This window comes from Emydura macquarii, unplaced genomic scaffold, assembly GCF_026122565.2.
Source record: "Emydura macquarii macquarii isolate MOO-44397 ecotype Brisbane River unplaced genomic scaffold, CSIRO-AGI_Emac_v2 contig_2825, whole genome shotgun sequence".
In the NCBI taxonomy this organism is placed as follows: domain Eukaryota; kingdom Metazoa; phylum Chordata; order Testudines; family Chelidae; genus Emydura; species Emydura macquarii.
In genome coordinates this window covers 5,352,926-5,376,375 of record NW_027132962.1, presented here as the reverse complement: position 1 = coordinate 5,376,375, position 23,450 = coordinate 5,352,926, and the positions used below count along the sequence as shown (strand labels likewise).

Sequence of the window (23,450 nt, the reverse complement as noted above, 5' to 3'; positions counted from 1 at the left end):
AGTCAAATAATTATGGGTGGATCATTGGAAGAAGGTGCTTTTGTGACTGTGAATATGATTTTGTATATTTTATAGAATAGTTTTCAAACAGACAGTTTTACTTCAGTAACCATAATAAACTATTTTCTCAGAATAGATTAAATAGCCTGAAATGCAATATTTTACTCTTATTAGCTCTTAATTATTTATTTGTGAACTTATCTCATTTGGATTGTACCATAATGCACTTTGACCTTTTGGGGAGCCATGGACGAAGATATTGGATCAGTTGTTGATCTCATTACATCAGTGTAAATCTAGAAGTAGCTCCATAGACATTACTAATTTACACTGCCATAACTGAGATCAGAATTTGCTCCAGTATATCTTTATCAGCCTCCTTGTTAGTGTCAATTGTCTCTTGTTGTTCCCTGACTCATCTCACTGTTCTCAAAGTTTGGTATTGACTCCTTATGCCCTGGCTCATATCCCATCTCCATTAAGCCCTGTCCAGCTGAGTGCAGCATACTTGTATCTATGTCTGGCAGACACTCAAATGCCTCATTAGTTTTCTGAAGATGTGTTCTGCTCCTGCTAAAAAGATTTTTATATCTGGTAACATGGCATTTAATGATCTAGGTGTTAGTTCCTTCAGAACAATACTTCATATCAGGGTTCTGAGATGGAAATTTTCTTGCACATTATTTGTAATATTCTGTTGCATCTCTGTTACAAAATGAGTGGATGATTTATCAGTATTTCTTCTGTATTTTAAACTCCTGATTTTTTTATGCCAGGGTCAGTTGCAGGTCAGCTCTTCATTGATGTTGTGAATTTGCACTTCAACACCTCTGCAGGAGAAAATATACATCCCATTTATAGTACATGAAGAGGCCATAAATCCAAATATGTGTTTTGTTAATGACTGATCCTTTTTTAACCTCTGATTTTAAAGAATTTCACAATTTGAAACAATTATGCTACACTTAGCATGTCTGTACAAAGCCTCTTTGTTCCCACCACAAGTAACTGAGTGGGAGGATTCTACTGTCTCTGACTTCTCTTCATCAGGAATGTATGCAATCACATTCTTGAAGCTGGGAAGGGAATCTGGCAGATATTTGCTCCAGTTTTGCCAAAGATTCAGTTTATTCTGACACCATGTAAATAAGAGTGACACACAGCAGTGCTGGGAAAACACTACTCTTTATTTCCTAGCCTTAGTCATGTAATAGGGGTCAACGTTACAAAGAGTTATACAGATAGCAGATGGTAGGGCTCATTATCACTGACTCCAAAGGGCTACTTTTGGCCCCTCCATCCCCAGGTAAAATTGGAGGAAACATGTCTCCTCCAAGCCACCCTGTAATTATATTCATGACAATATTTAATACAAGTACTTCATTTTCCTCTTGTAAGTTTGGTTGGTAAACAGCTTGGAAGTGTTTTCAGCTCTTAAATGTCCCTGATGTGCACTAGCTTATTTCATTTTTCATAGACACAGATATTATGACCATGTCTGCTGTCAGTACTATTCCTCCTCAGTGTTAGCTTGTCCCAGAATGAATGGCTTTGCTTTCACACAGCACTATGACAGCAATGCTGTAAGACTGAAATCAAATTTCTGAAGCACAGACATTTGCACTGTTTCTATAATGGGTCTCCAGTTGTGTGGGTAATGTTGTTCCCATCAAATTCATAAGAAGTAGTCATTCTGTTTTCAGAGTATGATGGGGGTGTGGTTTCCCTCACACATACTGTAGATCTGCCGACTGGCTTATACAGGTGAGGCTGGCTGGAAAACAACAATTGCACTTTCTGACAAAGCAAGCTAAAGAGTCAGTCTCTCTCTCTCAAGATGGAGCCGATCAACTTTAAGTAAGTCAGTAAATATTCATTAATCCAAAGAGAGACTGATTCTGTAGCTCAGTGTTAGGGCACTCATTCAGAGTTTGGACATGATCCTAAGTCTCCCTCTGTGAGCACTCTAACCACTGGGATGTTGACTCTGCTTGGGTAGGTTGTGTCTGTCTGTCATATATTTCACTGAAAGAAAATGGGCCTTAGAATCCTAATTCACTTAAGCACTTTTGAAAATTTTACCCATTGTCACGTATTATTTGTATTACTATAGTACCTAGAGGCCCCAACTGAGACAGGGCCTCATTGTGCTAGGCACTGTACAGACATATAGTAGGAGGCCATAAGCTTTTCAAGACAGGCACTATCTAGAAAGATAAGTGAGACAAAAAGTAAGAGGAGGAAGAGAGGGGTGAACTGATGTGCTTGAGAACAAACAGCAGATCAATGGTAGAACCATGAGTAGAACACCAGTCTCCCAAGGTTCAATCCAGTGTCCTACATACTGAACTATGCAGTCTATTTGTTTCTCATCTTATTGACACTCCCTAATTCTTTCCCTCCTGGCATTGCACATACTAATCCTATTTCTTCGCAGAAACATCAATTTAGATGTTGATTTGCAGAAACCAAATATAATACATCCTGTAGGTGGACAAGTACAGGCTGAAGAAGCCCTCATGCACCCAGTTTACATGAGCTGAGTGCACCAGACTTTGAAGTGTTCTCAGCAAAAGATTGCAGTGGGCCAACCCTTACTGTCTTTTGTGTTGGTGGTCTGTCTCACTCCTTGTTGCTTCTCAGAGCTACTTTCATCATTCCTAAAGTCTTGTTCTGGGGGCTGGGATGTAGCATTCTTGAACAACCACAACAGTAGCCTTGTGAAGTTCCTGGTGCTTATAGGACCGGCACCTGGCAATGGAAAAGATGTGCTTCTCTATTTCCCAATGTGTATAGGAGCTTAACCTCCTGCTGCCTCATACTTACAAGGATTTTCTCAGATTGGGATTGAGGAGTGGTGCTTCTACCTGGTGGAGCACATATCCTTGGCACAGGAAGATGTTAAAATGGCCACCCAGCTCATCCAGAAGGATGAGGGTGCTGGCCTTAAGTTTCTAGCTCCTTAGAAAGAAAAAAATAAATGGTAATTAGAAAATGGACTATAAAACATCATACCATCAACCACTGAACATAGCAGAATTTTTCACACTTTTTTTAAAACGTCTCAATAATATATTGAAACGAATATATAAAATACATATATTAAGAATCAAAGCATTTATAGCTGTTCCAGAAGGCTTTTCTATGCCATATTCAACCTAACACGATTGACATGTTTAAAAACACTTCATGCTGTTTTTAATACAGACTAGTGCCTATTAATAATTTGAAGGAATGGTTTGATGTACTGTAGCCTACAACACTATAAAATGATTGATATTTAATATTTGCATACAACATATTATGAGACTATATTAGTGACATAAAGATGTTTTAAGTATGTATGAAGGATTCTATTATTACCTCAGACTCACTCAGAGTAGATTCAGTGTACCAGTGATCCCGGGGGACTATTCATAGTAAGGGACTACTTGGTGCCAATGGGTAAAACTGTCAAAAGTAACCAAATAATTTAGGGCTGGGCTTCACAAAGATATGTGGGTGCCTAATGGTCATTGAAATAATTGGGAGGTGGGTACTTAGGCTCCTAGGGTGGGATTCATAAAGGTATTTAAGTCCCCTTTTCAAAAGTGCCTTGGTCACTTAGAATTTAGGCTCCTATTTGAAATCAAAATGGATTTGGGCTTCTAACTGACTCATGTACTTCTGAAAACTTGATCAAAGGTTGAGTAAACTGGGCCATTAAGGTATGTGTACATTGCAATTAGACACCTGTGGCTGACCCGTGCCATCTGATTTAGGTTTGAGGGGCTCAGGCTAAGGGGCTGTTTAATTCCAGTGTGGACATTAGGGCTCAGACTGGAGCCATGCAAGGTGGGAGGGTCACAGAGCTTGGTCTGAAGCCTGAGCCAGAATGTCTACACTGAAGTTCAACAGCTGTGCAAGCTTAAGCATCAGTCAGCTGGCATGGGCCAGCCACAACTATCGAATTGCAGTGTAGACATATCCTTAGGGGGTATGGATGACTTGCTCTAGTTTAAAGGGCTAAGATTAATAGCCCTCTATTAAAATAAAGGAAGGTTTCAATAATGGAATCCAGGGCAATGTATAAAGAGAATTGCTACCTGGTTGTGAATTGCCGAGTGAAGTCTTTCTAGTTATGGAAAATAGTTCTCTGGGAAACAAAGGGAAACTACACGAATAAAGAAATCAGTTCATATTCATAAAAAATCAACAAATCAATCAGTCAATCTTTTTTCATAAAGAAAACTTTAACTATGCTTTATATACATGTTGATTTGCCTGTTTGAAGAAAACAAAATAGCACTATTGTTCACTAATTTCCCACATGTCTTGGAGGTAAATAAGTGCCATTGCACAACATGCCCCAGATCTGTAAAGTTAGAACCTTTGTTCATTAAACTGGCAGTTGGTAATAGCTGAGGTAATTTGTTTTCCCTGATCTCTTAGTTGCTAATGTGATCCTTATAGATGGCTAAATGTCCTTGAAGTAATTAAAATGCAAATTAAGGGGAACAATATATCTGCCAGGGAAAACCATGGGTCTACTGGGTAAATAGTTTTTTTCTTCAGATCCTTAATTTTAACAATTTGTATTACTCAGCATTATGGAGAAGAATAAAGTTCATGATTAGCATAGGCCTGACTAAACACATCAATGTGACAGAGGTCCATTAGGGAAATAAATTCACGCATTCATAATCCAGAAGTGGTACCAAATACTACATTAACTGAATTTACATTATTTCCAATATGGTAATTTTATATATTAAATGAGTCATATTTCAATTTGTGCTAACCAAAACTACCAAAGTAACAATCTTGTATTACACTGGACTGCAGTTACACACTAACTTACAGTGGAGTGTTTTTCCATTTAAAAAATTATTGAAAATAAAGATATATGTATTTATTTTAAAATAACCAAAAAAGACAGTCACAAGGCTCTAGGTGCCTTAACACATATTAACAATAACATTTAAAACTCTGCAGTACTAAATGATTAATTCAGCAAGAGATCAGCCAGTCAAACTCCTTTCCATCCTTTTTTCATTCAGGAAGCTTCCCTTCAATCTACTCCAAAAGCCCTTTCAAACAGACACCTTTAGCAGAGGGTCACAAAATGTAGGACTATTTTGGGAAAAGGTCGGAGCAAGTTGCAGAATTCTGGACCCTGCGTGATAATGATTATTCTGGGAACATCTCCTGCATGTATGTAACAACTTTTACCCAGGATTTCCAAAGCATACTGAAAACCTTGCCTGTTCTTGTACTTGTATATTGTATATGATGATCCTATGTTTCTCATTTCTACCTCTGCATCTGACGAAGTGAGCTGAGCCTCACGAAAGCTTATGCCTGCTAAAATTAAATTTGTTAGTCTTTAAAGTGCCACAGAACTCTCGTTGTTTTTGCTGCATACAGACTAACATGGCTACCCCTCTGGAATTGCTTATTCTTGTGGCCTTCCATAATCATAACTCCCACTAAAGTCATGGGAGTTTGGGGAGTGCAAAAGCTGCAAAATCGACATGGTCCAGATCCTGTCACCATTAATTACACTGGGTTACAGGTTCAGATCACATTTACCATGGCGTTTATCTGATGGAACTGAGCTCAGAATCTGGTCCACTGGGCAGCACCCTGCTTTTTGAAAAGTTTCAGTGATTACGGTGTTACACTCTGTGTCTGAGAATGACTCCCCAGAAACGCCATATTCACCAGGGTCATTATAATAATGATATATCCTGTACAAAATATGCCTTGTGTGATATTTTAAAAGTCTTGATCTGCTAAACATTAATATCCTGGTGAATTGTAGGTGCTATCATTATATGTGACATTATGAAACATTGAATATGCTACCAGAACATGCTTCAAGTCAGAAACTCCCACAAACATCCTTTTGGGCATAACAATGGAGTGGTCAGACAGTGTTGATGGCTATCTCACCCATTCAAGGCTAGATTCCACTAACAAGAATTGTTTACAGTGGAACTTCACCAAGAAAGAACATGAAATACTGACTGACCAATGAGGACGATCCCCTCCCCACTGGGCCAGGAAGCTGGAAAAACTATAAAAGAAGAAGAGTGACATGATGTCTTGGTTTCACTCCTCCACAGCTAAACACCAGGAGAAAGGGCTGAAAGGCAATGAACTGTGGACTGGGGAAGGGGATTCTCAGGAGGGGAAAGCAGTCTCTGCCTGTGTGAATTGAAAATCTGTAGCTTGCTTGTACCATTTCTCAGGGTGAGACATTTCTAGATTCAAATCCTGTTCAAATTTAGATTGCATTCTTTTTTATTTTGTTTGGAACTATTTCTAGTCTTATTACATATGCAACTTATAATCACTTAAAATCTATGTATCTGTGGTTAATAAACTTGTTTTATGTTTTATCTTTACCAGTGTGGTCTTGAATTGAAGTGTATAGAAATCTTAGCTCAGTAACAAAAACTGGTGCATGTCTTCCTCACATAGAGGGGGAAATGGACTTATTAATGAGTTTGTGCTAGACAAATTTTTGTCCAGCACAAGACAGTATTATCTCAGGGTGAGTTCCTGTGTGCTTAAGCTGGGAGAACTGAGGATGAACTGGCTGGGGTTTGTATCCATGTTTGCTCAGGGAGAGCATTCTTGGTAACTCAGTGGGGTGTGGTGCCATCTATTGTGGGGTTGGGTGATACAGATAGTTTCTCCAGACTATATTGTCTTTAGCCAGAGTATGGTGGAGAACGCAGCTCAAGCTAAATAGTTGATAAGGATACCCAGCAGTTCCACAGTTTCCAGGTTGTACCCCAGAGGTTCTGCATTCCAGCACATACAGTACTAATTACTTTAAGAAAAGGTGGTAGAATCTGATCTGTATTTGTAAACTAAATCTCTACTTGCAGTTGTAGAGGGATTGTGTTAGGAGAATGGGCTTGTAACATGGTTTAAAGCCACTTCTCCCTAATGTGGTCCCCTCCTCCCCACTACATGGCCACAATAGCTGCAGTGGATGGGATCCTAACTTATCCTAAAAGACCTTTTCTTGGAATTCTGTTTTCAGAAACAAGTCAAACATGTTTATGCTCTTTTTCATCCTGGCCAGCGTAAGTGTTTAAATTGTTTGGGTACAATGGGGTATACAAACCCCATACTGAGCCACAAGTGGTTAAGGAGCTGCTCTGGGCTCAGCCAGCTCCACTCTGCCACACCTGTAGGAAATGCTCCAAATGGAGGAGAGGTTAAAAGGCAGGGGAGCAGCTCATCTGGTGGCAGACCAGGGAAAAGAGCAGACTTTCAACCTCAGCAGAGGAAAGCTGAGGCAAAGGCAGAATCTCTCCCCATGCCAACCGCCAAAAGGTCCCTTCCTGAGGGAAGGGAGAGCCCCAGAAAGAAACAATCGCCCCCTCCCCCTCATATGGGCTGAGTTTCATTTATTTCTTTATTTTGTTTGGACTACCGCAGCAGGGGAAAGCCCTAGGACTGATCTGGCCAGGGAGGGAAGAGAGACTACCATGCTACATACCAGAAGGTGCCTTGTGGTGAGCGGACGCCCTTAACGATGCCTTAACCCAGATGGAGACTTTGGCACCATTGTGGGGAGGGAGGTGATAGGAAGTGGCTCAGAGAGGGCAGTGTTAAGCATTCACTGGCTGTCAGATCACTCATAGCTCTCAAAGGGCCCTGGTGGAATGGGAGAGCCCAGGCTCCCCTACCAACACCACCGCTGCCTAAGCCCTGACCACTAGGTGATGCTACCCTACCAATCAACCTCCAAGCAAGGACCATTACATTGGGACAGAAAGGTATTTAAATTGTTAGCTCTTTCCCTAATGTAATTTCTGTGTCAGTGTAGTCAGTACTTATATATAATATGTAGGCCACTGCTGAAGTGCCAAGTATTCTGAGTTGAAAGATGGCAACAGCTTTAGCATTGCACAACAATATTATAAAGCAGAAAAAGACCTTGAGCTGAGGAAGAATACCTTATTCAGTAGAAACCACAGGGTGTATTTTAAATAGGCTGATTTATGTAGGAATTTGATTCAGGATACTGTGGGTAAAGGACCCTCTTCTTGTTTAATCTTTAATGACTAGTCAGATGGAATTCAGTTTTAGGGTATATCCACATTTGAGTTGGGGGGGACGGAGAGTTGGGTTCCCAGTTCACGTAGATTTTCCTGTGATAGCTCTGCTTGAGCAAGTGTCTAAAAATAGCAGTATGGTTAGGGGGTAAGGGTGGTGGTTTACGGTAGCCACCCAAATATAGACCCAGGTGGTCATGAAGGATTGTATTCAGGGCAGCTAGCCTGAGAGGCCACCCATGTCACCACAGAAACACTGTAATTTTTAGGTGCTACCTCAAGCAAAATTAGCATGGGTGCATCTATATGAATCACACCTCCTAGCTCAAAAGTGGATGTACCTGTCAATTTCACCTGAAAGATGCCATCCATTGTAGTAACTGGACCTATAAATTTACTCTAATTGTGAGTTCAACTGTAAAAGTATGTGAAATTTCATAAGATGTCACAGTAATATATCATAACAAACGTTGATGGGGAAAAGGCATGAAAAGGGGATACAATTAGTTCTAAACAAAAAGGCCTACTAATATTGTTCAAGGATTATGTTAAAATCTTGCTTAATGAAAACAGAAGATGTGGAACCTGAAGTTAGTGAACCAAAGTTGGCATGTCAAATATTGAACTTGAATAATGAGGGGATGATCTATTCTGCCCACCATTCCCTCTTCTGTGTTTAATGAAAGAGACTTTGGGGGCAGTGAGGGAACAGTGAAGAAAACACAGAGGCTATTGGAGTGAGCTTCACCATCATGACTGCCACCCTTATCATTTCCTGGGAGCCCAGGTCTCCATCATCCTGATCCTAAGAGATGTCTTGACCAGAGCAGGCTAGAAAGAGGGATCCTGATGACACCACCATTCCTCCCAGCTCCAACTGAAACTCAAACACTACCTGAGATGAAACAGGATTGGACTTTAATAGCAGCACCACCAGCAACATCCTATCATAATAATAGCAGCACCACCAGCCAGCCTATCATAACGAACTTTTTCTTTTTCCCAAATGGACAGTTATCTGAGTTATCTAAGAGACAGTTATCTAAGAGACTTGCAAACAAGAGAGTGTTTTCTTCTAACACTTTCCCATGCTACAGGGAAAGGGAATGTTGTTAAAATGAAAGCCTTATTTAATACTTTACATTTCAGACATTGTAATTGTTTCTTTTCATTATCTTTTTAATAAAAGGTTAAATGATTTTAATGGTTTGCCAGCGTACTAAGCAGGCTGAGGTCTCTGTATACCAAATCTTTGATCTTCTTTAACACTGTTTGCTTAATGCTGGATGGTGATTGGGTTATGTTAAAATATTTGGCCCAGATAGTCCATCTAAATTAATACAACGTATGTCTAGCTTTATAGAATTCATTTGGCCAGGTCTTCCCTAGAAGATGTTTGCCAAGTGTGCCTATAACAGCAAGCCCTCTTATGGAGAGACCATTTATACCAGCAAAGTACATTTTTGCTGAAATAGCTTATACAAGTTCCTTGAGTGAAGTATACTATACCAGAAAAAGAACTTGTAGGCTGGTATAACTGCATCTACACTAGTGTTTTTGTCAGTATAGAAATGTTGCCAAAAAACCAACAGCCCTATGTGACATTACCATGCTAGCAAAAGTTTCTATAGTAGACCTGTCCTTACTCCATACTGGAGCATTCCTTTAATATTGACTAGTGCTGCCTGCAGAATTCTCATCACATGCAGTCCAAAGCTACTGTACCTGATTTTCTTTTGTGAGGTGGTGGTTTTTAATTAAAGTTTTGTGATGAAATCTCTAGGCATCAATAAACTGTATCCATCACTACTTGCAATGTAGTTGCTTCCCTGATTCACATAGTTAGGGGTTAGGAACCTTCATATGTGTTGGCCATTTCTGACTGAAAGATTTGCAGACAACCTCTGACATGTCTCAAATTATTTTTGAGGGGATTTTTGGAAAAATTACTATAATTTAACAAGAAACAATAATTTTTCCATTACACTCTTAAGCCAACCAATAGAAGTCTATAAATGGGGCTGAATTCTCTATTAAATTATATATGTTCAGTAAAAAAGAAAAAAAAATACAGGGAAGACCTAATTGTCTAGCAGATTTTTATGACCCTGGTTCAACAAGGTACTTAAGCACATGCCTCTCTTTAACTACATAAAGACTTCAATAGGACTATTCAAATGCTTAAAGCTAGGCATATGCTTAAGTGTCTTTCAAAATTGGGACCTCAATGCTTTTCAGAGAAATTTACATAGCACCCTAGTCAATTTACAGACTTAATTCTGATGAACAGGCCTGCAAGGATTTGTATTGGTAAATGTTGGTAAACATCAGTTTTGCTGTATGAATGAAAAAATACTTTCATTGATAATTGACACAGATAGACAAAATAAGAAAAAAAGCTTCTTGAGAACTTCTTATAGTTTGATTTAAGGATACTTACTCTGTATTTGATGTGACATTGACGATTTGTGTTTTAGCCTTTTGATTCTCAACATCGGTCATTAAATAACTGTCAGACCCTCATTCACTTTTCAATAACTGTAAAAATTTAAATGGATAATCTCAAAGAAAACCTTAAAAATAAATGTTGAGATTACTGACAAAATTATGAAAAAATAAAAATCAAATTCTGCCAAACCTACTTATGAATATAAATGAATGCTTTGATTTAAAGAATGGTGCAATAAGCCTGGAATAGAAAAGATAAACTGTCCTTAAAATTAATGAGCATTTTTTAAAAATGAAATATTTGTTTTTTATGTGTGGATTTGACTACTGTTCAGACATCTACCTGTGTCCTTTTTTGTCATAGAAATATGCAATTTCATGTCTACATAGTTAATCTGCTTAGTTGAATTTCATTTATATTATGAAAAATGGCATTGCTTCGATATTTTTATTACCATGATAATACTTAAATAAAATATTCTTATGATTTGGGCTCCTAAAGTCACTCAATATTAAATTGTTCTTGGTACTCTGTCAGACAGACCAATGGACTGTACAAATGAATATCAGTCTACAAATATATAAGCTTACCCACCCTGAAAATGACAACACATGTTCAAAATATAGATATGCCCAGTGGTGATATTTGATAGCCTATAGCACTAAATTTTCAAAAGAATTTATGCATCTACTCAGCTCTTCATTGTTTTTCTTAAACCAGCTTATGACAGAATTTTAAACAACTGAAAGCAATTTTCTGAAATCACTGTCTGGGAGGTGAGGTTAGAGTAAGGGCAGTGTCATATAACAAGTTAGCAAGTATTTCCAGGATTCCTTTCATGATATAATAATAGTAATTTGTACCAGGCAGAATGAGTTTTAATTGAACACCTTTCAAGATACTGTCCATGCAGCCATTTGGATTAATGTTAGCAAATGTGGAGAACCTTAATGCTTCAGCATTAATGCTCAGAGCATACAATAACTTCTTGTTTTATCAGCACATCAGAATGAAGCTTAAAGCGTATTTGGCATATTTACATATTCATATTATATTGTTACTGTGCAGATTCTGTAATGTGACATTGGGAAGACAGAATAAGTAAATATAAAAACAAGTTGTTATTAAGCCTATGCAAAGCCCCCAGTGTTTTTCAGCTGTTTCCATTAGAGTGACCACCTTTGGAATGGAATAAGGGAAAATCACACGAAGAATAACGGACAGCACTTTATTTTAAAGGACGTTTTAGGGAAACACCATTTCCCTTAGCATATCACGTATTTTTCTCTCAAGTATACATTTCTACTCATCTCATGTATACAATGCAATTATAAGCTTCAATTTAATATTTATAATGGTACTTATCAGTTTTAATACATTTCAATACACCTGAAAATAAGGGATGGGGGGCCACTGTAAGGGTCACTGTAAGAGACAGTCCCTTGAAATAAGAGATGGGTGGTCACTAGCTTTTATTCGTATATGCCCTTTTAGGTTAAAAGTGTGCTCGGTTGCTTTCAACCTTTCCAGACTACTGTGCCCCTTTCTGGAGTTTTATTTGTGTTGAGTACCCCCAAGTTTTACCTCACTTAAAATCTACTTCCTTACAAAATTAGACATAAAAATAGAAAAGTGTCACAGCACACTACTATAGAAAAAGTGCTTACTTCCCCCTTTTTTACCATATAATTATAAAATAAATCCAGCTAAACATAATTATTGTACTTACATTTCAGTGTATAGTGTAGAGCGGTATAAACAAGTCATTGTCTATATGAAATTTTACTTTGTACTGACTTTGCTAGTGTTTTTTATGTAGCCTGTTGTAAAACTAGGCAAATGTCTAGGCGAGTTGATGTACCCCCTGGAAGACCTCTGTGTATCCCCAGGATTCACATATCCCTGGTTGAAAACTACTGCTGTAGCTATTGAAACTTAATAGCCCTCACTAGGCTCCAGAATTTAGCATTTTGATTAGCAAGTCATTTTTTTTTTCTTTCAGATCTTTAGTCCTCAGATGTAGCTCTATCTATGGCACAACTTGTAATTACTCCTTACTCTTATGGTAACTACATGTATCTTAAATTAGTAAAATTATATAATTATAATTACATAATCTGAAGGAGAGCTCATGACGAACTCCTTGGGTTTGACTCCTGGAGTTTGAATCATTCACACTACCAGGGGGCTAAGGCAAGCAAGGAATAGATAAGAGTTTCCAACCATAAGTAATTTACAGAGCTACAGGAATGATGGCAACAGCCCCACTGATCCTATAGCACCTGTGAGAGTGGAAGCCTCTCTATGCTTTCACCTAGGCCTCTATTTCTTTAGGCTTCAAGACTGTCTCAAGCCCCATATTGGACCTGTCATACCCAGACTTTGAGACTTTTGCCATTGATTTCAGTGGGCCAGGATATTACTCTGATACCTTTTCTGTGAGGCTCACACAGTGTAGAGTAAAATGTAATGCTGCTACAAGGAGTTGTAATTTCAGGGTTGTCTTTTTGTTGTGTGTTCGTACCATGCCTAGCACAATGGGGCCTGGTCCTTGACTGGGGCTCCTGGGCACTTCAGTAATTAAATAATTATTCAATTTTGAATAGTGCAGATAATTAATAACGTGTTATAGAGCAAAGAGTAAAACCTATTTTTCAGACTGGATTTTTTTTTAATAGAGTAAAGAAAATAACAAACAAAAATAAATGCGAAGTGTCTTAGAGAGAGAATACAGAGACCTGCTCTAACATTCTATTGACAATCAAATACACGATGGCAGCTGCCCCTACATTTAAAGTTGCAGTACACAGAAAATGAGCACATCCTCATTTCACTTTAGTTACATGCCAAACACGCCACACTGGAAAGGCAAGAACATGCTATGGTGCTGCTGATTTTCTCCCTTGGAATGTGTCAGGGACCTTTCTGACTCCTTTTACTCTTCTCTGCACTATGAAGGGGAGCATAGTCTCTATAATAGTTATGTATTTACGGCAGATTATTTGGCAGTTAAATTCAGGTACAAATGTGATTAGCATTTATTGACCTGCATTTTAGAAATGACAAAAATAACCCATTAGTTCACTCTGTAATTATGTGGTCTTTGTGTTTACAGTAATTACCCTATCATTACATGTTGGTTTATTATGTAATCTAATGGTCAACACTTCTCGGAGGGTGAATATTCATGGTTCACTTCAACGTTTTCATTGTGGAGGAACCAACTGCCATTATTTTAGTTTACATCTTTTGCTTTTATTTCCCCCAAACTGCAAAAGTGTTACAGGAGCAAATATGATTTATTCAGTTTCTTTTCATTTCAGAATTTACACAAGTGCCAGTGAATGTAATTGTATTCATTTTTTACATTACCTTTTCTGAGAAAAATATTCACAGAGATGATCAGAATAGCAGCTTTTGATTTGGAAAGACAATAATTTTAACTGATTGTATAAACCTATAAACAAAAAGATGGTTCTGCTCTAGGTAATATTTCTGAAGCTTTGTGCCAAACCTCTCTGCTCCCGCCCCACATGAAACCATAAAGTAGAATAGGTATGTCATGTTAACAAATGAAAATGCAGCTGTCTGATTAATTTGTTGTTGTTTTGATCACATCATGTTACATCAGACCAGACATGACCTAACATAAAGTGACTGAAATACAACCCTATGTAAAACTATGTAATTTTCTTATGGTGAGAATTTTGAATTTTTAAAACCGAAATCAATTGACTTGAACAGTTCATTATCTTTGTTTAACAAGCAAAGCAGATACTGCCTGAAAGGCTGGCCATTAAGAGGATCAAGTCACCCAGGAAAAAAGTATGCAGGGGACAAATATAAAAAGAATAATATGCAGAAAAATGTTGCTATTTGTTATAATTTCATAGCTATGAATAATGCAAAGTACTTTTAAAAGATACTCTTGTAAAGGGTAGTTGGATTCTTCTTTTGGCTCTACCATGTTAGCAAGATTTCAGGTCCTGCAAGCAAATGCTGACTAATTATTGATGACACATGGCCAGTGTGGCTCATTATCCGCACCTGAGGTATAGGGAAGTGGCAGTGACTTTTTGGGTAGAGGTAACAGTGGTTTATGATGGGGATATCTCTACAGGGAGGGTCAGAACTTCAAATGTATTTAGGTGCCTGAATAAGCAAATAGGCACTTAGTCCGTGTCTGTGCTGTGGTGGGAAGTTATAATTTCAGGCTTGGATAGAGGTACAAGTGCTAGCAGTGTGCCTGTGACACAATGAACTAGCTTCCTGAGTACAACCCTGTCTGAGGCCCTAGGTGTTTACTTTATTAGGTAAAACTGTGTGATATATTTCTTTCTCTCACCCTTAGAAACCACTTCAGTACTGATAAATACACAACTATATAGAACTATAGACATTTTTAATTATGCTTGGCCGCTTGCTGTCTCTGCTTGTTTAGATTGAATATATTTGTGGCCTATCCATTTCCTTCAGCTATATATTTCCAAAGACAGACATGTTTTTGGGGGGCAACAGGAAGCATTGTCAAAAGGGAATACCATTTTCTTCATATCTCTCCTCTTGTACTTGTAGCTTTCATTTACCTCCTCAGTGAATAATCATCCTTGACAGTGACCTTTTCTTCTTCCACTTCTCCAGTGTGCAAAATCGGTCTGTCACCATCTTCATACAACATTGCCTGTCACAGGGTGTGGGCCTCTTAGGGGGAGATGGGCTGCATTTCACCTGTGACAAATTAAACTCGCCTCCTTGGGTGGTGAAAATAAAGGCCATGTAATGGAGTGGAGGATAGGAAGCACCTATCGGAACAGCAGGAATCGAGGAGCAGGGGAGTAGTCCAGGAGGCTGTCGCAAAGATTATAGAGTGAGAGGATCCTGCAGGGAAGACTCTGAGTTGCCCTGGCTAAGAGAGCTGGAAATAGCTTGGGAAGGTAGGAGGAAGATCCTGACAGGAAGGGAGCTGGGATGTCAGAGGCTTCAGGATGAGTTCCAGATAGGTACAGCCTGGGAGTGGTAAATGGATTGGAACCTGGCTGTGGAAAGGAGGGGTGGGGGTTCCCTACTTATGGAGAGAGAGAGAGAGAGAGACATTGAATGGGTGGTTGGGGCATGAAAGGCCAAATTCCTGCTTGAAGAGTGAGACCTTGAATTTAGATGGGGCCAAAATGTGGCAAAGGAGACTGGGGGCTCTGTACATGGTGGGGGGGGAGGAGGGAAATATGCTAAAATGTCATTGGGGTTTGAGGAGAGGCAGTGTGAACCCCAGAGGACTGAATAAATTGGACCCCAGAAGTGGGGTGGGGTGTTTGGGTGTCCAAAGGAACCCCTGAAGGAGGAGAAAAAGAGGCACAGTGCCACAGAGTGACTTCTGGCCACCTGGGGGCACTTGGGTGGCAGAAGCCCCTAGTACCAATCCCATCTCTGCTGCAGTCAGTAGCATTGGCACCAGAAGGGTAATAGAGAATTATTTTGTTCAATGCTTAAAAAAAAAAAAAAGCAAAGCCTGATAATAATGGGAACCTTTTTACCAACAGTACATAGGATACAATTACATAAAGTAAAGGAGTGGCCAGCTCTATGGTATGTGAACTATAATGTAGACACTTTACTGATATTGTGGAGCTCATTTTTCATCAGCAAGGTTAAGGTTCCTCAAAATAAGACGTATTTCTTAGGCAACAAGTTTTCTTCAGTGTGCCTAATAAATGCAGCAGTATTTGCTCATTCAACAACAAGTTGAGCCAGAGATATTTAAATTGTGCACAAAAAAGGGTTTCATAGACAAATTATTATTTTATCAACACACTGTGTCTCTTCTTCATACTGGTGTGTAGCACATTCAAAATGCACTCCATAGTTTGCAGGGACACAGTTTCAAAGTGCTGTGTGTGCGGTTTCAGCTTGGCAGCAGCCCCCTTTGACAGTAATGGGAGTCACAAAGCTAAATCCCTGTGCATTGCTTTGAAAATTTAGGGGCAGATGGCCTGCAGTATAGGGAGTGAAAATAGCTGTCACTTTGCATAAGGAGTCTTCCACAGTGGTGGTGGACACTATTGTGGTGACAATATTAAATGTCTGAGGAGACTGACACTTGCTTTTACTGCTGGTAGAAATTGACAAATTCAGACTGTGTGTTAACTTTAATTGTGTGTATCTATGTGCCCTATTCCGATTTCCCTGCAGCTTTTGGTACCCAAATTTCATTAATTAAAAGTGTTGTCCTCTTTCTCTTGTAACTCTTATGCCAGCAGGTCTCATTACAATAAATATTCCCTTATAGGCATTTGATGACATTGCCTGTTCAGTTAGGAGTGGTGCAGTCAGCCTCCTTAACTTTCTTCTTTACTCATAAATATGAAATATTGTAGATCATCAAACATCATTCTCCATATATTACAGAAGTTACGCTCTCTGGAGGTAACCTAGATAATACTTAGATTTCATTAACATACTTAGTGACTTTTTAAAGCAATGATGATCAAGGTGTAGGTCATTTCCTGGGGATTAATGACGGGCTGGGAGGAGTTGAAAGCACAAGGCACAGCTGAGGGCGATTAGCTTCAGCTAGTCACTACTGCCCAGGGAATTTAGCTTTAAGATGAAAATAAAAAGCAAAACAGAAGCATAAGGATATTTTTGAGTGATTAAATTGGTATGTATAAGGCATTTATAAGGAGGTAAAGCTCCGTACATTAACCAGAATGCTTGAACTGTCATTAATCTTCATATGTTGTATTGGTATTATTTATTAATTTATGTATTATCTTAGAAATTGGTCCATATTAAATATAATGACATATTTCTACGAAAGACATGCTCTGAAAAAGGGTGGGGTGTACTGATTCCAACTCTAAAAATAAAGAGGTGGCTGTGAAAGAAAAGAAGAAATCTTCTAAAAGAAATATGCACTATTTATCTAAAATCTGACATTGTTTTCTGTTTTTTCTGCACAGCCTGTACAGGGGAACATCAGTAGATTGAAGAGTCACCGTGATGACTTTTTAATGGAAAAATCCAAATGCAGTTAAAAGGTAAAAAGTTTTTCCACTCTTCTATGCAAAATTCAAATCAATTTGTTTTTATAAAGCATCTTTCTTACAAAGTACTTTAAAATTCTTTACAGTGAAAGATAAAATAATGAGATGGCACTCATGGAAGCTCCTTCCATGAGTCTCATTTAGACAACAAGCAAAAACAAATGAAATTGAACCTACTTGAACAGCACAAGCTTGAACTTTTCCAATAAAACCTAAGGTAAGCTTTGATTTACATTATGTGAATCCTTTGCTTGTAACTTGTCTGTGGGGGTAGGCTTTGTTGTTGTCCCATTCCAATTTAGCTGCAGTTTTTGTATACAAATTATTATAGTCAATTAAATTTATCACCTTTCTTGTTTCATTTACAGTAAAGGTGCTTAGCCTCCTAATAAGGAAGATGTAGTAGGTGAAGTGAAAATTGAAGCAGGAAAAAGACTGATTAGGCCATTGGTTACATTAATTCTCATCTGTGTAGTTGTTATATCAGGTACTCTTATTGTTGGAATCATCACTAAATATTCAAATCCCTTATTTCATAATGCCCATATAACTAACCAAAATAAAACTTACACACAAAGAAACTATTAATGATGTCCCACAACTTGCATTAAGTCTGTCATCGATCACGTGCAGTGTCATGTTCATGCCCCTTTTTATTTTCTGTTTGTGAACATTCATCAGAGCAAGATTTTATTTGCTTAATTTTGGGTGGAATGTGATTAGTGTTACTTGTGAAAGAACATGTATATTTTTTATTTGTTATTCGTAATTGTTCTAAAATGTTTTAACCCTCCAGTCAGTGAGCAGAAAGAATACCATATGGCTTTCACTGGGAGAAATTCAACTCATGCAGAGGTCTCTCACAAAGCTTTTGCACCATATATGTTCCACTTAAAATAGGTCTATAATGAAAAGTATGTTGTGAATAGGTAATATTGCCAACCCCAAGCATTCAAAAATCATTAGGCTTTTAAAAATAATTTGAATTAAAAAATGATTTCTTTGTATTTGCCTTTTTAATTTTGATCATTTAGTGGTAACACTTTCAAACTTTTCTCTGCAACCATGACAGCTTGAAACTTGCTCTTAAAAAAAAAAAAAAAAAAAAAAAAAAAAAAAAAGCTGAGTTCCCAATGTAACTGCATCACTCCAGGAGTTGATACTTAAACATAAAACCCAGATATTGTGAAACTTAATAAAATCATGAGTTGGCTACCCTGCATAGTTCTTGCGGGGCTCTTTGTATAGGGGTGGATTTTGTCCACAATTAATACTTAATAGTCTAAGTGACCAGTTTGTGAATAATCTATATGATGGAAAGCATTCATCCACACTATTGGATGAACAGTAAATATTATGAACAGTAAATATATTAGCAGAAATCAGGAATGGGTTACAAAAAATTCTCAAATAAAAAGAGGTAAAATCGTGGTTAATTTTGTTTGCAATTAACACAATCAGAGTTACATGGAAGGACATATATTGTTGTGGTAACTAATACTATGTATTATTTAGACAGTATGAGAATAAAATAGGCCTCTGTTGCTGGGATATAGTCTTTATTTGACTTTGCGCAAGAAAAGTTTTGTTTGAATCTGTAAAAAGGAATTGTATGGCAGAGGCGATGTATCTGGAAGATAGTGGACATTTAGTTTTACAATACACCCTCTGGATGGAGGAAGTAGAGGATGAAAGGAAGTGGCAAATAAGGATCATATGGTATGATTGAGCAGAAGGTCAAGAGATAGTATATATGGTTGCAAGGTAGTGAAATGGGTCATTTCACCTGGGATGAATGGATATTTAAACACTATAGAAAACAAGTAAGCAATTTTAAATGATTTCCCTTTAAAAAATTGATTTTTGCAACATGCATTTATATTATTACAGAATCAGAGCATGACTGAAAAGGGAAACTTCAAAGGGGAAAAAAATGATATGCATCCATGAATTCTAAATATAGTACAGAATTAGAAAACGTATATCACACCTGTATCTCACTGCTGAGCCACTGCTTGGGTTTATGCCAGTAGATGGGGTGAAGGGTGTGGCACCAGCAGAATGTACAACATTCAGAGTGAAAACAGATTGCCTTGATTGCACTGCAAACCAGGAATCTCATGTGTGTGTGTGTGTGTGTGTATATGTATGTATTAGAAACCACTGACAATAATGACACTGTGTTAAATTTTAGATGTTCATATTTTGCCAGCATTATAGAAACAAATAGAGTGTTAAATATGAATTTTTGCTATTATTTTTTAGGACCAGCCGAAGTGATTCAAGGGACTTAGTGGTAGAGAGGATTGTGCTAGAGAGTTCTAACACTGACCTCTAGTTCATCACTAATATAATTTTGATGGATGTCTCAAGTTTTGTTTTACATTAGAGATTTTTGTTATATGCTAACCGGAACAATTTCACTAGGGGGTAAAATTTTCAAAAGCCTATAAGTCCCATCTTCAAAAGTCGTTTATGTGTTTAGGAGCTTAAGTCTTATTGAAAGTCTGTGGGATTTAGGCTCCTAAATCAGATACTTTCAAAAAAATTATCTTTAGGAGCCTAAATCCCATTTGCTTCCATTAAAATTGAAATCAGGCAGTGTTTCTGTTTACACTTTCATGTTTTTCCACATTTTGGACACTTTCCTACCCTTTCTTTACGGTAACACCGAGAGTCAGTCTCTTCTCTTTTTTCCTCCTCCTTCACTGAAGAGGGTGTTCTCTCGCATGATCATGGTGAAGGTGTGGTAATCAAGTGGTGTAAACCAATCTAAAAGCTTGGTGTTGGATTGTAAAGGATGCTTGTTCTCTATCTAGGATGAACATCTAGGTCACTGGCAACTTCCCACCCCTCCATGCTGCAAAGAAATGGGTGTGGTTCTGTAGGCACAGACAGCTACAACCACAATATTAAATAAATGCTATCCAGTTTATGCTTGATCCTACTACCCTTATTCATTGAAAAATCCCAGTGACTTCAATGATTTGCATAAGTAAGGCTTGATCATCAGATTTTAATGACATTACAATGCTGTGCCACAGTTTAGAAAAATAATCTAAACGTTAAATCTTGCTTTGTTAAACAGGCAGAAACTTTGAGTAACTTCACTGATGTCAGCATAGTCACTCCAAATTTACACAGGTATAACTGAGAACTGACTATGACCTGCTGACTTCAGTGGGAAACTGCAAAATGCAAGGTCTGTTTTTGTAATCACAGCCTATATCTAGCCTTCTTGATGCTGACTATTTTCATATGGCTATGTATGCAAAGCAACACCACAGATTTTCAACCCAGTTAAAAAAAATGACATACAGTATAAAATAAATATTCATTGCAGCTAAAAATATATATTTAACTTTATGCAACATTGGATGGTTCATTGCACATATTCACAGTTTCCAAACGATTCCTTTGAAGAGTTACAAAGTAAAGGGAACCAGTCAATTCCATTGTGCTTTGCTTTTAAAAGGTTTTTACTGATTGATAGTAACTAACAACCGGATATGGAAAGGAAGCTTAAATTGATTTCACCATAAAAAAATGTGTTTCAATATCTATGTCTTTAGTGAAGCAAGTAAGTTAGATTCCTTAATGTTTGCTACAATTCATAAATAAAATGTTTATTAATCTTATATAACATTAAACAAATCCATGATATGATTGCACCATACTTTTCCTCTTTGTTATTTTAGAGAGGTCAAGGTGACTTCCTCCAAGTAGCAGAGTACTTGTTACCTACTGATAATAAGTGGACATAACATCTTGTAGATTTTATATACAATACCAACTCTGCATATTCTGTCGCTTACTTAAGGGAACCTAAAAGCTTGCCTTTACATTTAAATCAATTTTTATGTGAGATACTGTGACACTTCCATTGAAAATTGCTTTCAGATTACAGTCAAAGCACTGCTGTGCTTGCAGATTACTTTGACCATGACATTCTCCCTGACTAGCACAATAATGTAACCTTTCATTCTCATAAACACTAGGTGTAAAGACAATTTATGAAATGGGAAATTTGGATAACATTTATCCAGTGCATGCAGTTTGTTCATTGTCAACATCAATGAAATACACTGTAAATTTAATTTATTTTATTATGGTACCACTGCAGCTGCTCCACATTAAAGACCACAACCAGCATTCCATTAAAAGCCCTCTTTTTTAATTTCCCACCACCCAAATTGTCCAACCTTCCTCCGCTGCAGACGGTCTACTCTTCCCCACTCCCCCTGTCCCTCCACTGCCTTCCCCACACACTCTTTTTACCTAGAAAATTCTCATGCTTAGCATAGATCCGAGAAGAAACATTTTTTGGAATAGCTGAAGCAAATCTGTCAAATTGTGTCTGAATTGTGGGGTGATGATAACTTATCTGATTTTTTTAAAAAATATGTTTTGCATTTTTGGAGGACCTCATCTCTCTTTAAAACAAACAAACAAACCAAAAAAAACCCCTGCCAAACACCGCCCCCCCCCCCCCCAAAAAAAAAAAAAAAAAAAAAAGAGTTTAGCTTTCTGAGTTCAAGCTTCTTATTCCACTTCTTTTTAGGGCTGTTTGAAAAAATTTCTGCTTATACTCTTTTTGGTGGAAAATTGGAGTATATTTTTCATAAAAAGTGTTTGCTTTCTGTGGAAAACATTGGGTTTGTTGCAAAATCAATCTTTTTGGCCATAAATCAAAATTTTATGGCTTTATTTTTTTGATGAAAACTCAGTTTTCTACAGGGGAAAGTCAATTTTCTGACCAACTATGGTGTTTCCTCTGAAAACTAGTACATAGAAATCCCTTTATTCAGAAACTCTGAAAAATCTGAGACTTTAAGTTCTCTACATGGATTTGTAGTATTCTTTTTCTTCAAGCATTTTGTAATCCTCCTGATTCTGAAGATGACTGTGAAAATACTGTAATTGACGCAATGATATAACATCCAACGGTGCAACACAATGGACTGCACTGGGCCCTGGATTGAGGGTTAGAAGAATTGGATTCTGCTTCCAACACTCTCACTGATCTACTCTCTGGCTTCAGGCAATCCATTTCTCTCTTCTTCAGATTCCCTGTCTATTCTTTTTTTTTAAAGATGGTAATGTTATGTAGGCTATGTCTACACTACAAAGTTAAGTAGACGTTAAGTTAAATCAATGTACAGCCACCACTGTAATTAAACCACTGTTGCATGTCCAAACTATGTTTTTTGTGTTGTCGGAGCACATCCAAAATAGTAACTCTTGCACCAACACAGAGAGCAGTGCACCGTTGGTAGCTATCCCACAGTGCAACTGAGCACAGGGAGCTTTTGGAAGGGTTTGCAATGCCTTATGGGGGGCAGGTTCTGTGTCACATGATTCAGTTTCTCAATCCCATCATTCCATGGGCATCCTACAAGGTTTCCCACCACTTTTCAGTTGCCCTAGTAACCTGAGAGCCAGCCATCTCTGTCAGAAAGCATGGATCCTGCACCGCTCTTCAGTATTGTGCTCTGTATTATGAATATGAAGCTGTAAGAGGAGCTCAATGGGGGTGTTATTTGGCTGAGGGAGGAAGGATCATTTTAACACTGAGTCACAGTAATGTGTGTTGCTGTTGTGTGCTGAGCCTGGCATTGTTTGTTTGCACTGTGCTATGAACACTGTATTAATAGCTGTGTATGCCTGACTATAACAATGCACATGCACCTATTGTTATTGTCTGTAAATGTTAGCAGCAGCCACCATGTGATGGAGAATAATTAAGAAAAATTTAGTTTCCATAAGTAGATTTTTATTCCACATCCCTGCAAACATACCTGTGTAATGATGAGGCAAACTTCATACATACAGGGGAAAGTATCTTTAAAGGGGAGGGAAGAGGGAATTCACAAGCACATACACAAACAAGGCTCTCACAACTAG

The 23,450-nt window shown here is 37.9% G+C and overlaps 1 long non-coding RNA gene across 2 annotated transcripts in view; it reads left to right on the top strand.

Annotated features, from left to right (window-relative positions):
- The window catches only part of LOC137166277 (uncharacterized), a 187,485-nt gene that overhangs the window by 31,077 nt on the left and 132,958 nt on the right, over positions 1–23,450 (top strand). For both annotated transcript variants that reach the window (XR_010923620.1, XR_010923619.1), the window contains exons 2-3: positions 17,463–17,540; positions 17,633–17,763. This is a non-coding gene — a long non-coding RNA (uncharacterized lncRNA). The remainder of the gene's footprint in view (positions 1–17,462; positions 17,541–17,632; positions 17,764–23,450) is intronic.